The sequence below is a fragment of the Hyperolius riggenbachi genome, chromosome 12 (genome assembly GCF_040937935.1).
Source record: "Hyperolius riggenbachi isolate aHypRig1 chromosome 12, aHypRig1.pri, whole genome shotgun sequence".
NCBI lineage: Eukaryota > Metazoa > Chordata > Amphibia > Anura > Hyperoliidae > Hyperolius > Hyperolius riggenbachi.
Window position 1 is genome coordinate 161,365,184 of NC_090657.1, and position 14,545 is coordinate 161,379,728.

Here is a 14,545-nt window from a genome sequence, read left to right on the forward strand (position 1 = left end):
TGCTCTAACGTGCGCCTGTAACGTCCCACTGTGAAACCAGCCTTAGAGCAAAGAAGAAATTCTGAGTTATATTCCGCTTTAAAGCGGTATTGTCACCATAAAAATCAAGTTTCAACAGCAACTGGTCTGAGTGTATTAAGTGATAAAGATGCTAATCCTGCATTCAAAACTTGCAAAACCTTTTCTGATGTTATGGTTTGTAGTTATCACATACTTTAGGAGCACTTGCCCTAGTGCCAAACAGTTGAATGCTGGGAGTTCTTTTTATCTATAATATATTCCTCCTCTTCCATTTATTTCCTTGCCTTGCTGCTTATCAGAAACACCCTCTGATTACTTGTGTTTACAACCAAGGCTGAGGTGACTCAGTGATTGGATGTGTAAATAAAAAAAAAACACAGTGCATTTGTTAGTATACACCTCAGTGGGAGTGTCTGAAGACTCTGGGAGGAGGGCAGCTAATGAATACACAATGAGCAAGAGAAGGGAGGGAGGGAGAAAACAAGAGTCAGGGAGGATATGTCAGCATTAGCTTGGCAAGATGGCCACTGCCTAGAATAGCATTTTCTGCTGTTCCTTTATAAAATTCACAGGAATCATTACGTGGATAGCACAATACATCTGTTATGTAAGTAGAAGTAGTATTTATCTACTTATACATGTGTTTTTTATTTCTAGGTTAGCATGGGTGTTGCTTGTTCTTTAATAGAGTATATTGAAAAAAACAAAAAATACACCTTTATTTCCAAAGGAAATATAGTTACCATACAATTCAGAGTTCCCCAACCCTATCCTCAAGACCCACCAACAGTACATGTTTTGCATAAAACCACATACACAGGTGAGGTAATTAATTAGTGTCTCAGCACAGATGATTAACTACCTCTGTGGATTTCCACAAAACATGCACTGTCAGTGGGCCTTGAGGACAGGGTTGGGGAACACTGCCGCATACATTGTACTATGGACATCATTTAAATGTTGTAATATGTTGTAATAACCAGTACAAATGGTCAAATACGATGGGTGGGTTTTGTTTTTTAAACTTCAAACAGCTTAAAACTTAGAAATAATTTACTTTTTTTCAATTCTTTTTTCTTTTTATTCTCTTTAAAATGCATACAAAATAAAATAATTCTTAGCAAAAAGTACCACCTAAAGAAAGCCTAGTTTGTCCCGCAAAAAAACAATAAGTAGATCATTTAGGTGTGATAAATTTATATCGTGCTTTTCTCCTGGCTCCTGGTCAAAGCACCAGAGCTGCAGCCACTAGGAGGCACTCTATAGGCAGTAGCAGTGATAGGAAGACTTCCCCAAGGTCTCCTATTGAATAGGTGCTGGCTTACTGAACAGGCAGAGCCAAGATTTTAACCCAGGTTCGAGTGTGTCAGAGGCAGAGCCCTTAACCATTACACTATCCAGCCACCTCTAAGTAGTGATACATTTATTGCTGAATGAATGAAAGGAGTGTGAAATGTGAAAATTGCACATTAAGGGAAGCAGTTAAACTCAGGACAGTGTGATGAAGACAGCTATTATTATTATTATTTGTTGTATTTATAAAGCGCCAACATATTACGCAGCGCTGAACAATAATTTAGGTTACAGACAATATTTAGGGGTGACATACAGCAATATGACAATACAGGAATACAAGAAAACCAGATCACACAGCACAGTATGAGCATAAGGTAATGCTTAGTCAGTCACTGGCTCACTCAAGTACATAGCAGAATCAGAAGCAAGATACTGTGTCTGACCTACAAATCTGTCCACAAAACCTGTCCAACCTACTGTAAGGAAACGCGGAAAAGCCGCCGTCTCTCGAGGTGAGGCGGCTGTTTCCGCGTCCAGCATGGCGTCACAACGCGGAAAAAACGCCGCATGGGCAGTGCGGCGGAATCCGCATTGGTAACGGCGGAATCCACATCAGAGGCGACCCCCGCATTAGATACATTGCAAAACAGTACTGGTGTGGCTGGGACTGATAGTCCACCAAGATTCAGACTTACACGCGCGCGAGCACAGAGGCAGAGTTTAAATAGCAGTTAGAAGGGTGTCGGCTGACCAGCTGGGTCAGCTGACAAATTCCACTGCTCTCATTGGACCAGCAATTAGGGAGGTCCTGGAAAGGTCCTAGAGTATATATACTGCTGGTTGTTCACTTGCTCTTTGTCTGGCGTGCGATCACATATGTGGGAGCACCCAGATCCGTAGTCAGATCCGTTAGTGTGCCGGGACCAGCTGGAGCTGTAATCCTACACTAAGATAGATTCTGTTGATAGCTAAAGTACTAGTTTGATTGTGATTATCTGTTATGACTTCCTGCCTGCCTTGACTATCCTCCTGAACTCTGATCTTGTACCTCGATATTTCTGATACTCTGTTGCCGAACCCCGGCTCGTTCCTTGACTCTGCTTCTGCCTCCTGATTTTGTACCCCAATATTTCTAAAACCCCGTTGCTGAACCCTGCCTGTACTTTGACTCTGCCTTTGCCTCCTGATCCTGTACTTTATCTGTCCGTGTGTGTACGACCTGGCTTGTCCGACCTCGAGAACCGACCTTACCGTTAGAGGCGGTTCCTCGCTCTGTTAGCGATCCTTCCTCCTGAGGGTCACTTTCAGATATCCCTTCCTACTGTCAGTCTGACTCCTCCCGTCTTGGAGAGCTCAGGTCTGCGGAAGGAATCTGTGCAGTACTCCTTACTGCATTGAGGCCTTGTCCTCTTAGTGTTACAGTTACACCAAACACTACACTCTACTCGAGTGATCAGAGGTTAGTTTGTATATCGGATTATCGGTGAGACTGCAGTTCACTTATAATCTGGTATATATCTGTATTTTCGGTGATACTGCAGATCACCGGTAATCAGATACTCTCTGCGCCCACCGATCGTTACAGAACGCCAGACCCAAAAAATGCAAATGGACGCACACACTGACCGTCTGGGCGCACTTGCCACTTCGGTGGAAAACATCAACCAAGTGCTGGGTAGCCACAAGACTATGATTGATGTCCTATCAGGCTCTGTGCGAACCCTCCAGACGTCAGTTGATTCAGTGCGATCCCCTCCTAGTGCTGACATACGTATGCCCGTACCAGATAAATTTTCCGGCCACAAGTCTGACTTCCGGAATTTTCAGAGTAGAGTGTTATCGTACTTCGAGTTGAGACCCCGATCCTCGGGGACTGAGACCCAACGGGTCACCTTTATTAAAACTTTGCTGACTGGTGACTCCCAGTCATGGGCATACAACCTGCCTCCTACCGATACTGCTCTGACCTCGGTAGAGGAATTCTTTAAGGCCATGGCCGTAATTTACGACGACCCTGACCTTGCGGCAACCTCTGAGCGGAAGCTCAAACTTTTGCGGCAAGACAGGGGTTCAGTCGAGGATTACGCGGCAGAATTTCGCAGATGGTCAGTCACGGCCAGATTTGATAATTTTGCCCTCATGGATTACTTCTTGTCTGGGTTGTCGGAGGAGGTCTCCGATTTAATGCTAACCTTGCCCGAGCCCAGGACAGTCGATGAGGCCATCACATCGGCCATTCGAGTCGACCGTCGATTACGCCATCAGAGGCAGATTCGGGGCAGTCACCGTGCCAGGGTAACATCATATGTGGCACCCTCCGCTGCACCCTTAGTAACGCCATCTCCATCTGTCTCATCTCCTCCGGCCTTGCCTCCACCCGAACCAATGCAGATTGGTTGTTCGAAATTGACCCAGGTGGAGCGAAGGCGGAGAATGATGGATCAACTGCCCGAACAAGTCGGGAAACGAATTTGCCTAGGAGTAGTGGGGGGTGACACCCTAGGCACGCCACTTGCACCCCTTAAAGAAAAGAAATTGCTTCTCCCTTGTACAGTTACATGGAAGAAATCTGTGGCCACTGAGGCTTTCATTGACTCAGGCTCAGCGGCCAATTTTATGAACTTTAAGTTTGCTCAGGAGTTGGGTATTCCGCTCACTCCTGTGACACCCCCCATTCAGGTCACGGCAGTAGACGATTCCCCTCTACAACGGAATCGTGCTCTGTCGCAGACCCCGGAGGTGAAGGTCACCATAGGGGTACTGCATGGGGAACAATTATCGTTTTTTGTACTGCACATGTCTACCTCAACTATTATCCTAGGCATGCCGTGGTTGCAACTTCATTCACCTCAAATAGACTGGGCCACGGGTCAGTTAACCACTTGGTCACCTCATTGTTTTCAGCGGTGTTTGGGGAAGTTGACCTTGGGGCAAACCAGATTTCAGGTGGAAGGGGTACCAGATCAGTATTCTGAATTTTCCGATGTGTTCTGTCCCAAGGCAGCTGATAAATTGCCCCCACATCGTCCTTTCGATTGTCCCATTGATCTCCGTTCAGGTTGTGTTCCCCCCCGGGGTCACTTGTACAATCTATCAGGGCCCGAAAAATTGGCCATGCAGGAGTACATCCGTGAAAATTTGGCCAAGGGTTTCATTCGCCCGTCCCGGTCACCTGCTGGAGCAGGGTTCTTTTTTGTCAAAAAGAAAGACGGAGGCCTGCGACCCTGCATCGATTATCGCGGTCTCAACAAGATTACTATAAAGAATCGCTATCCGTTGCCACTGATAGATGATTTGTTCACTCAGGTTACTGACGCTAAGATTTTTTCTAAGCTAGATTTGCGGGGCGCGTACAATCTGATACGTATAAGAAGGGGCGATGAGTGGAAGACGGCCTTTAATACACCAGACGGGCATTATGAGTACCTGGTGATGCCCTTCGGGTTATGTAATGCTCCGGCCGTTTTTCAGGAACTCATTAACGAGGTATTCCGGGAGGTGTTGGGGAAATTTGTACTAGTTTATCTTGATGATATTCTTATCTTCTCCAACAACCTCACTGAACATAGAAACCATGTGAGGTTTGTGTTAAATCAGTTAAGGCAGAACTCGTTATACGCAAAGCTTGAGAAGTGCATCTTCGAAGTAACATCTGTTGCGTTCTTGGGGTACATAATTTCCACCACAGGCCTGTCTATGGATCCTGCCAAGGTCTCCGCTGTTCTGGAGTGGCCACAGCCGGTTGGGTTGAAATCCCTTCAGCGCTTTCTTGGCTTCGCCAACTACTATAGTCGGTTTATAAAGGGGTACTCCACTGTCATTGCTCCCCTTACCTGCCTCACTAAGAAGGGGGCAGATACCACTCACTGGTCTCCTGAGGCTTTACATGCTTTTGCCACCCTGAAGGGCCTATTCTGTTCAGCACCCATCCTCAGACATGTGGATGCCTCTTTCCCGTTCATTGTGGAGGTGGATGCCTCGGAGGTTGGGGTGGGGGCTGTGCTGTCACAGCGGTCAGGCTTGCAGGGTAAAATGCACCCGTGTGCGTATTTCTCTCGCAGGTTCTCCCCTGCAGAGAGGAATTACGATATTGGCAACAGGGAGCTCTTGGCCATCAAATTGGCTTTCGAGGAATGGCGACACTGGTTAGAGGGAGCTGAGCATACCATCACGGTTTACACCGATCACAAAAACCTAGAGTACATCGAGGGGGCTAAGAGGTTGAGCCCTCGCCAGGCTCGATGGTCGTTGTTCTTCTCCAGGTTTAGTTTCATTATTACGTACACCCCAGGGAGCAAGAATGTTAAGGCGGATGCTCTATCCAGATGTTTTGAGTCAGAGACAGCACAGCCCTCCATTCCAGAGACCATTATTCCCCAGAAATTAATACTGGCAGCCACTGAAACTTGGGAGGATTGGAGGGAGACATTGGCTCCCTTTCAGCAAGACATTCCGGAAGGGAGGCCCGCAGGGGTCCTGTTCGTTCCTCTGCCTTTTCGCCTGCAGGTTCTTGAGATGTTTCATGCACATAAGAACGCAGGGCATCCTGGGGCATCCAGAACACAGGATCTGATAGCCAGATGCGCCTGGTGGCCTTCCTTGGCAGCGGATTGTAAGGAATACGTAAAAGAGTGTTTGATATGTGCCAAGAGTAAACCCTCCCGGCTGGCACCTGTCGGTACGTTGCAGCCTTTGCCCACCCCGAATGAGCCGTGGACCCACCTGTCCATGGATTTTGTGGGCGAGCTTCCCAGGTCTGAAGGTATGGCGGTCATTTGGGTGATAGTCGACCGCTTTAGTAAGATGGCCCACTTTGTGCCTTTGAAAGGACTCCCCTCGGCTCAGGAATTGGCCGAGTTGTTTATCACTCATGTCTTCCGTTTACATGGCATTCCCGAAGACATAGTTTCAGACAGGGGAGTCCAATTCGTCTCACGGTTTTGGAAAGCTTTTTGCCACCTCATGGGCATAAAGCTGTCTTTTTCATCGGGCTATCACCCACAGACCAACGGCCAGACTGAGAGAATAAATCAGTCTTTAGAGCAATTTTTAAGGTGTTATGTGGCAGAGGCGCAGGACGATTGGGTCAGATTTCTGCCCTTCGCAGAATTTGCCCAGAATAATTTAAAAAACTCGTCCTCCGGATTCTCTCCCTTTCAGGTGGTGACGGGGAGATCACCCAAATTTTCCCCATTACCGATAGCCTCCACTCCTTTCCCAGCCCTGGAGGCCTGGCAAAAGTCATTGAAGGACCTTTGGGGGACGGTTAGAAGTAACCTGGAGAAGGCCTTTTTGAGTCAGAAGGGTCAAGCTGACAAAAGACGGTCGCTGGAGTGGAAGTTCCGACCAGGAGACTTGGTCTGGGTGTCCACACGTCACTTGACCCTAAGACAACCTTCGAATAAGCTTGGTCCCAGGTTTGTGGGTCCATTCCCGGTTGTCAGGAAAGTCAATGATGTTACTTACACCGTTGATCTTCCCTCTAGCATGCGGGGGGTGAGGTCTTTCCACGTGTCCCTTCTTAAGCCAGCAGTCCAGGTGGGTCCCACTCCTCCCCCTCCTGTCTTGGTAGATGCCCAACACGAATATGAGGTGGAGAAGATTCTAGATTCACGCTCTGTACAAAACTCGGTACAATACCTCGTGCACTGGAAAGGGTACGGCATTGAGGAGAGGCAATGGGTACCGGGGACGCGCATGCATGCAGACGAATTAAAAAGGGAGTTTCATGCCTTACACCCCGAGAAACCTGGTGGGAGTTGTCCGGAGTCCACTCCTCGGGGGGGGGGGGGTACTGTAAGGAAACGCGGAAAAGCCGCCGTCTCTCGAGGTGAGGCGGCTGTTTCCGCGTCCAGCATGGCGTCACAACGCGGAAAAAACGCCGCATGCCGCATGGGCAGTGCGGCGGAATCCGCATTGGTAACGGCGGAATCCACATCAGAGGCGACCCCCGCATTAGATACATTGCAAAACAGTACTGGTGTGGCTGGGACTGATAGTCCACCAAGATTCAGACTTACACGCGCGCGAGCACAGAGGCAGAGTTTAAATAGCAGTTAGAAGGGTGTCGGCTGACCAGCTGGGTCAGCTGACAAATTCCACTGCTCTCATTGGACCAGCAATTAGGGAGGTCCTGGAAAGGTCCTAGAGTATATATACTGCTGGTTGTTCACTTGCTCTTTGTCTGGCGTGCGATCACATATGTGGGAGCACCCAGATCCGTAGTCAGATCCGTTAGTGTGCCGGGACCAGCTGGAGCTGTAATCCTACACTAAGATAGATTCTGTTGATAGCTAAAGTACTAGTTTGATTGTGATTATCTGTTATGACTTCCTGCCTGCCTTGACTATCCTCCTGAACTCTGATCTTGTACCTCGATATTTCTGATACTCTGTTGCCGAACCCCGGCTCGTTCCTTGACTCTGCTTCTGCCTCCTGATTTTGTACCCCGATATTTCTGATACCCCGTTGCTGAACCCTGCCTGTACTTTGACTCTGCCTTTGCCTCCTGATCCTGTACTTTATCTGTCCGTGTGTGTACGACCTGGCTTGTCCGACCTCGAGAACCGACCTTACCGTTAGAGGCGGTTCCTCGCTCTGTTAGCGATCCTTCCTCCTGAGGGTCACTTTCAGATATCCCTTCCTACTGTCAGTCTGACTCCTCCCGTCTTGGAGAGCTCAGGTCTGCGGAAGAAATCTGTGCAGTACTCCTTACTGCATTGAGGCCTTGTCCTCTTAGTGTTACAGTTACACCAAACACTACACTCTACTCGGGTGATCAGAGGTTAGTTTGTATATCGGATTATCGGTGAGACTGCAGTTCACTTATAATCTGGTATATATCTGTATTTTCGGTGATACTGCAGATCACCGGTAATCAGATACTCTCTGCGCCCACCGATCGTTACACCTACATTTCCGATCTTACTCAGAGGTACACACCTAGCCGCTCACTCCGCTCATCCAATGAACTTCGCCTAACCGCCCCCCGCATCACCCAGTCCCATGAACGCCTCCAGGACTTCTCAAGAGCTGCTCCAACACTATGGAACTCCCTACCTCCACCCATTAGGGCAGCCCCCTCCTTCAACATCTTCAAGAAAGCCCTCAAAACTCACCTTTTCACTCTGGCCTACTACCCCTCACAAGTGCTTTAAACCCACAGCTGAACTCTGGTCCCCTACCATTCGTGACCTTACCTCTCCCTCTAGATTGTAAGCCTTTGGGCAGGGTCCTCCTCCTTTTGTGTCCTACCTGATCTTGCACCTCCATTACTGTGAACCCATGCTATGCATCTGAGTGAACCTAACTTGCCTAATCTCCATGCTCCATCCAGTGACTGACTAAGCATTGCCTTGTACTCATACTATGGTGTGTGATCTGGTTTTCTTGTATTCCTGTATTGTCATATTGCTGTATGTCACCCCTACATATTGTCCGTAACCTAAATTAATGTACAGCGCTGCGTAATATGTTGGCGCTTTATAAATACAATAAATAAATAAATAGCATGGGTTCACAGTAATGGAGGTGCATGATCAGGTAGGACACAAAAGGAGGAGGGCCCTGCCCAAAGACTGGCAGCTAATCTTCTCATGCCAATCTGTTCCTGAGCTGGAGAGAGGACACTGCAATATTTAGGAGGGGCCTGTCGGGCAGCATGGTGGCGTAGTGGTTAGCGCTCTTGCCTTGCATTGCTGGGTCCCCGGTTCGGATCCCAGCCATGTCAACATCTTCAAGGAGTTTGTATGTTCTCCCTGTGTCTGTGTGGGTTTCATCTGGGCACTCGGGTTTCCTCCAACATACCAAAAACATACAGATAAGATAATTGGCTTCCCCCTAAAATTGGCCCTAGACTGTGATACATACACTGCACGACACATACATAGACATAGGACTATGGTAGGGATTAGATTGTGAGCTCCTCTGAGGGACAGTTAGTGACAAGACTATATTCTCTGTACAGCGCTGCGTAAGATGTCGGCGCTATATGAATACTAAATAATAATTGACCCCACACGTAGTGTTCTTGGGGGACTTCATAGATGATATCGGGATACTATGGTATGGCCTCAGACCTTTTCTTTTATTTAAAGCCTTGTGGAAGTATTAAAGTGAACATAAAGCGAGAAATGAAATATAAATGACATACCTAGTAGATTGCCTTGTGGCTCAGCGATGCAGTGTTTGGTTCTTCTGGGCATATTTGAAAAGGGCTTGTCATTTAGGCTTCCGTGGCCTCTCTCCTGTCTGTGTATGAGGGCAATCATACTGCACAAGTACAACCCATGCATACCGAGTTGGAGGAAGCTGCTCATACACAGCATTTTCCTCTGTGCACAACTGGCTTTGTGCTGCTGGGCATTGCGCAGTAAGGTTGTACTCGTACACAGACAGGAGCTCAGCTGCAAAGACATAGAGGATGGTGGAGGCACGGAGCATCCAGAGGCTCCCACTGCTGAGGTAAGTATTATTTTGTAGTATTTGCATAGCACTGACTTCCACAGCATTATATATTCTTGTAAGTAATGTTTTAAAAAATTCTCATCACAGATTTGCCTTAAATATCACCAAAAAGGGAATGTTCTTCAAATCAGACACCCAGAGAGATCAGATCTTCAGACATCACCGGACGTGAGTACAATTCCCCAACTACTGAAACTGCTATATACCCATATAGTAAACCCACTGCAACAAACTTGTTACATCACTGGACCAGCCATCATACTAGACCCATAAAGATGGGTATCCCAGTTGGATAGTTCCTGAAAGTGAAAAGGTAACTGTCACACACCTCACACACTTACACTTTGAGAAGGAAAGTAATAAACTTATACAGTGTTTCAGGCATACGGACGTCCCAGCACAGGTCATTGTGGGGCCTACAACCGTGGAAAGCCACCAAATGAAAATTAACTTTATGCTGAATACGCACAGTGCGTTCCCGCACTCGATTCCCGTCGATTCGTTTATTTCCAACATGTCCGATTTTCATTTCGATGGATCGTTAGGTCGATTTGGCATACTTTACATGCGAATCGACCTAACGATCCATCGAAATGAAAATCAGACATGTTGGAAATGAACGAATCTACGGGAATCGAGCGGGAAATCGAGTGTGGGAACGCACCGTGTGTATTCAGCATTAGGACTGGTAATAAAGACAATGGCCTCAATTCACTAAGATCATGCTGGAGATAATAAGGCAAGAGAAAACTTACCTCCTCACAGTGAGAGAGTTATCTTATCTTTTCATTCCTTACGTTACCTCATCTGTAGTTAAGTTACCTCCTCTGTAGTTAAGTTACCTCCTCTGTAGTTATTTTCACACGCAGTTAATTAACAGCCTGTCTTTAAAGGAATACTGTAGGGGGGTTTGGGGAAAATGAGTTGAACTTACCCGGGGCTTCTAATGGTCCCCCGCAGACATCCTGTGTTGGCGCAGCCACTCACCGATACTCTGGCCCCGCCTCCGGTTTACTTCTGAAATTTCAGACATTAAAGTCTGAAAACCACTGCCCCTGCGTTGCCATGTCCTCGCTCCCGCTGATGTCACCAGGAGCGTATTGTGCAGGCCCAGTATGGTCTGTGCCTGCGCAGTACACTCCTGGTGACATCAGCGGAAGCGAGGGCAAGGCAACGCAGGCGCAGTGGTTTTCAGACTTTAATGTCTGAAATTTCAGAAGTAAACCGGAGGCGGGGCCAGAGTATCGGTGAGTAGTTGCGCGGGCACAGGATGTCTGTGGGGGACCAATAGAATCCCCGGGTAAGTTCAACTCATTTTCCCCCAACCCCCCTTACAGTATTCCTTTAACTTTAGAATTCTGGAGTTATTTTAACCACTTGAGGACCACAGTCTTTCTACCCCTTAAAGGGAAGGTTCAGGGAGGGGATTAAAAAAATAAAAATAAATTTCCACTTACCTGGGGCTTCCTCCAGCCCGTGGCAGGCAGGAGGTGCCCTCGCCGCCGCTCCGCAAGCTCCCGGTGGTCTCCGGTGCCCGACCCGGCTGCCAGGTCGGGCTTTTCTGCGCTCCATTTCCTGGCACTTCTGCGTCCCACGCCGGCGCGCTGACGTCATCGGACGTCCGCCGGGCTGTACTGCGCAGGCGCAGTAGTTCTGCGCATGCGCAGTACAGCCCGGCGGACGTCCGATGACGTCAGCGTGCCGGCGTGGGACGCAGAAGTGCCAGGAAATGGAGCGCAGAAGAGCCCGACCTGGCAGCCAGCCTGGCCAGGTCGGGTCGGGCACCGGAGACCACCGGGAGCCTGCGGAGCGGCGGCGAGGGCACCTCCTGCCTGCCACGGGCTGGAGGAAGCCCCAGGTAAGTGGAAATGTATTTTTATTTTTTTAATCCCCTCCCTGAACCTTCCCTTTAAGGACCAGAGCCTTTTTCTCCATTCAGACCACTGCAGCTTTCACGGTTTATTGCTTAGTCATACAACCTACCACCTAAATGAATTTTACCTCCTTTTCTTGTCACTAATACAGCTTTCTTTTGGTGCTATTTGATTGCTGCTGCGAGTTTTAGTTTTTATTATATTCATCAAAAAAGACATGAATTTTGTCAAAAAAAAATGATTTTTTTTTTTTTACTTTCTGTGCAGACATTTTTCAAATAAAGTAACATTTCTGTATACATTTTTGTCCAAATTTATTCTGCTTCATGTCTTTGATAAAAAAAAAATCCATTCAGTGTATATTTATTGGTTTGGGTAAAAGTTATAGTGTTTACAAACTATGGTGCCAAAAGTGAATTTTCCCATTTTGAAGCATCTCTGACTTTTCTGACCACCTGTCATGTTTCATGAGGTGCTAAAATTCCAGGATAGTATAAATACCCCACAAATGACCCCATTTTGGAAAGAAGACATCCCAAAGTATTCACTGAGAGGCATGGTGAGTTCATAGAAGATTTTATTTTTTGTCACAAGTTAGCGGAAAATGACACTTTGTGACAGAAAAAAAAAAAGTTTCCATTTCTTCTAACTTGCGACCAAAAAAATGAAATCTGCCACGGACTCACCATGCTCCTCTCTGAATACCTTGAAGTGTCTACTTTCCAAAATGGGGTCATTTGTGGGGTGTGTTTACTGCCCTGGCATTTTAGGGGGTGCTAAATTGGAAGCACCCCTGTAAAGCCTAAAGGTGCTCATTGGACTTTGGGCCCCTTAGCGCAGTTAGGCTGCAAAAAAGAGCCACACATGTAGTATTGCCGTACTCAGGAGAAGTAGTAAAATGTGTTTTGGGGTGTATTTTTACACATACCCATGCTGGGTGGGAGCAATATCTCTGTAAATGACAATTTTTTGATTTTTTTTTTATACACTATTGTCCATTTACAGAGATATTTCTCCCACTCAGCATGGGTATGTGTAAAAATATACCCCAAAACACATTATACTACTTCTCCTGAGTACGGCGATACCACATGTGTGGCACTTTTTTGCATCCTAACTGCGCTAAGGGGCCCAAAGTCCAGTGAGTACCTTTAGGATTTCACAGGTCATTTTGCGACATTTGGTTTCAAGACTACTCCTCACGGTTTAGGGCCCCTAAAATGCCAGGGCAGTATAGGAACCCCACAAATAACCCCATTTTAGAAAGAAGACACCCCAAGGTATTCAGTTAGGAGTATGGTGAGTTCATAGAAGATTTTATTTTTTGTCACAAGTAAGCGGAAATTGATTTTAATTGTTTTTTTTTTCACAAAGTGTCATTTTCCGCTAACTTGTGACAAAAAAAAATCTTCTATGAACTCGCCATACTCCTAACGGAATACCTTTGGGTGTCTTCTTTCTAAAATGGGGTCATTTGTGGGGTTCCGATACTGCCCTGGCATTTTAGGGGCCCTAAACCGAGAGGAGTAGTCTTGAAACCAAATGTCGCAAAATGACCTGTGAAATCCTAAAGGTACTCACTGGACTTTGGGCCCCTTAGCGCACTTAGGGTGCAAAAAAGTGCCACACATGTGGTACTGCCGTGCTCAGAAGAAGTAGTATAATGTGTTTTGTGGTGTATTTTTACATATACCCATGCTGGTGATTGACAGGTGATCAGTGGGTTATTACAGGGAAGAACAGATATAAATAATGCACTGGCGAATTGATAAGGGGGGGTCTGAGGGCAATCTGAGCGTGTGGGCGGTTGATTGGATGCCCGCAAGGGGCAGATTAGGGTCTAATCTGATGGGTAACAGTGACAGGTGGTGATAGGGGGTGATTGATGGGTGATTGATGGGTAATTAGTGGGTGTATAGGGTAGAGAACAGATGTAAACAATGCACTTGGGAGGTGATCTGACGTCGGATCTGCGGGCAATCTGATGGTGTGGGTGGGTGATCGGATTGCCCGCAAGGGGCAGGTTAGGGGCTGATTGATGGGTGGCAGTGACAGGGGGTGATTGATGGGTGATTGACAGGTGATCGGGGGGATAGATGCATACAGTACACAGGGGGAGGGGGTCTGGGGGGGGGGGTTCTGCGTAGAGTGGTGGGGGGGTGATCAGGAGTCCCCAGGGTGCAGTTAGGGACCTAATAAAAAAATAGCGTTAACAGATAATGACAGGGAATGATTGATGGATGATTAGGGGAGTGATTGGGTGTAAACAGTGGTCTGGGAGGTGGGCAGGGGGGGGAGTCTGAGGGGTGCTGTGGGCGATCAGGGGGCGGGGGGGGAGATCAGTGTACTTGGGTGCAAACTAGGGTGGCTGCAGCCTGCCCTGGTGGTCCCTCGGACACTGGGACCACCAGGGCAGGAGGCAGCCTGAATAATACACTTTGTATACATTACAAAGTGTATTATACACTTTGTAGCGACGATCGTGGGGTTAACAACCCGCCGGCGCTTCCGAACGGCCGGCGGGTTGTCGTCACGAATGGGCGGAGCCAGTTGCCCGGCATGCCGAAAGAACACAACGCCCTTGGGCGTATTGTGGTCCTTTCGGCGTCCACTTTGCCGCTGCCCATCGGCTGTGGGCGGTCGGCAAGTGGTTAAGGATTGAAGAGTCAACTTAAAGACAGAAAAGTTAACTTTAAAGAGAATCTGTATTGTTAAAATCGCACAAAAGTAAACATACCAGTGCGTTAGGGGACATCTCCTATTACCCTCTGACACAATTTCGCCGCTCCTCGCCGCATTAAAAGTGGTTGGTTAAAAACTGTTTTTAAAAGTTTGTTTATAAACAAACAAAATGGCCACCAAAACAGGAAGTAGGTTGATGTACAGTA

General features: G+C 47.4%; 1 protein-coding gene across 39 annotated transcripts in view; it reads left to right on the forward strand.

Annotated features, from left to right (window-relative positions):
- Window positions 1-14,545, forward strand: part of GATA5 (GATA binding protein 5) — a 2,064,317-nt gene that overhangs the window by 1,664,743 nt on the left and 385,029 nt on the right. For 38 of the 39 annotated variants that reach the window (XR_011025213.1, XR_011025214.1, XR_011025210.1 and 35 more), the window contains one exon: window positions 9,871-9,951. The gene's annotated coding sequence lies outside the window, so the exon portion shown is untranslated. Of the gene's footprint in view, window positions 1-9,870; window positions 9,952-9,997; window positions 10,097-14,545 lie in introns of those variants that run through there. The other variant, XM_068262927.1, reaches the window with a different exon arrangement.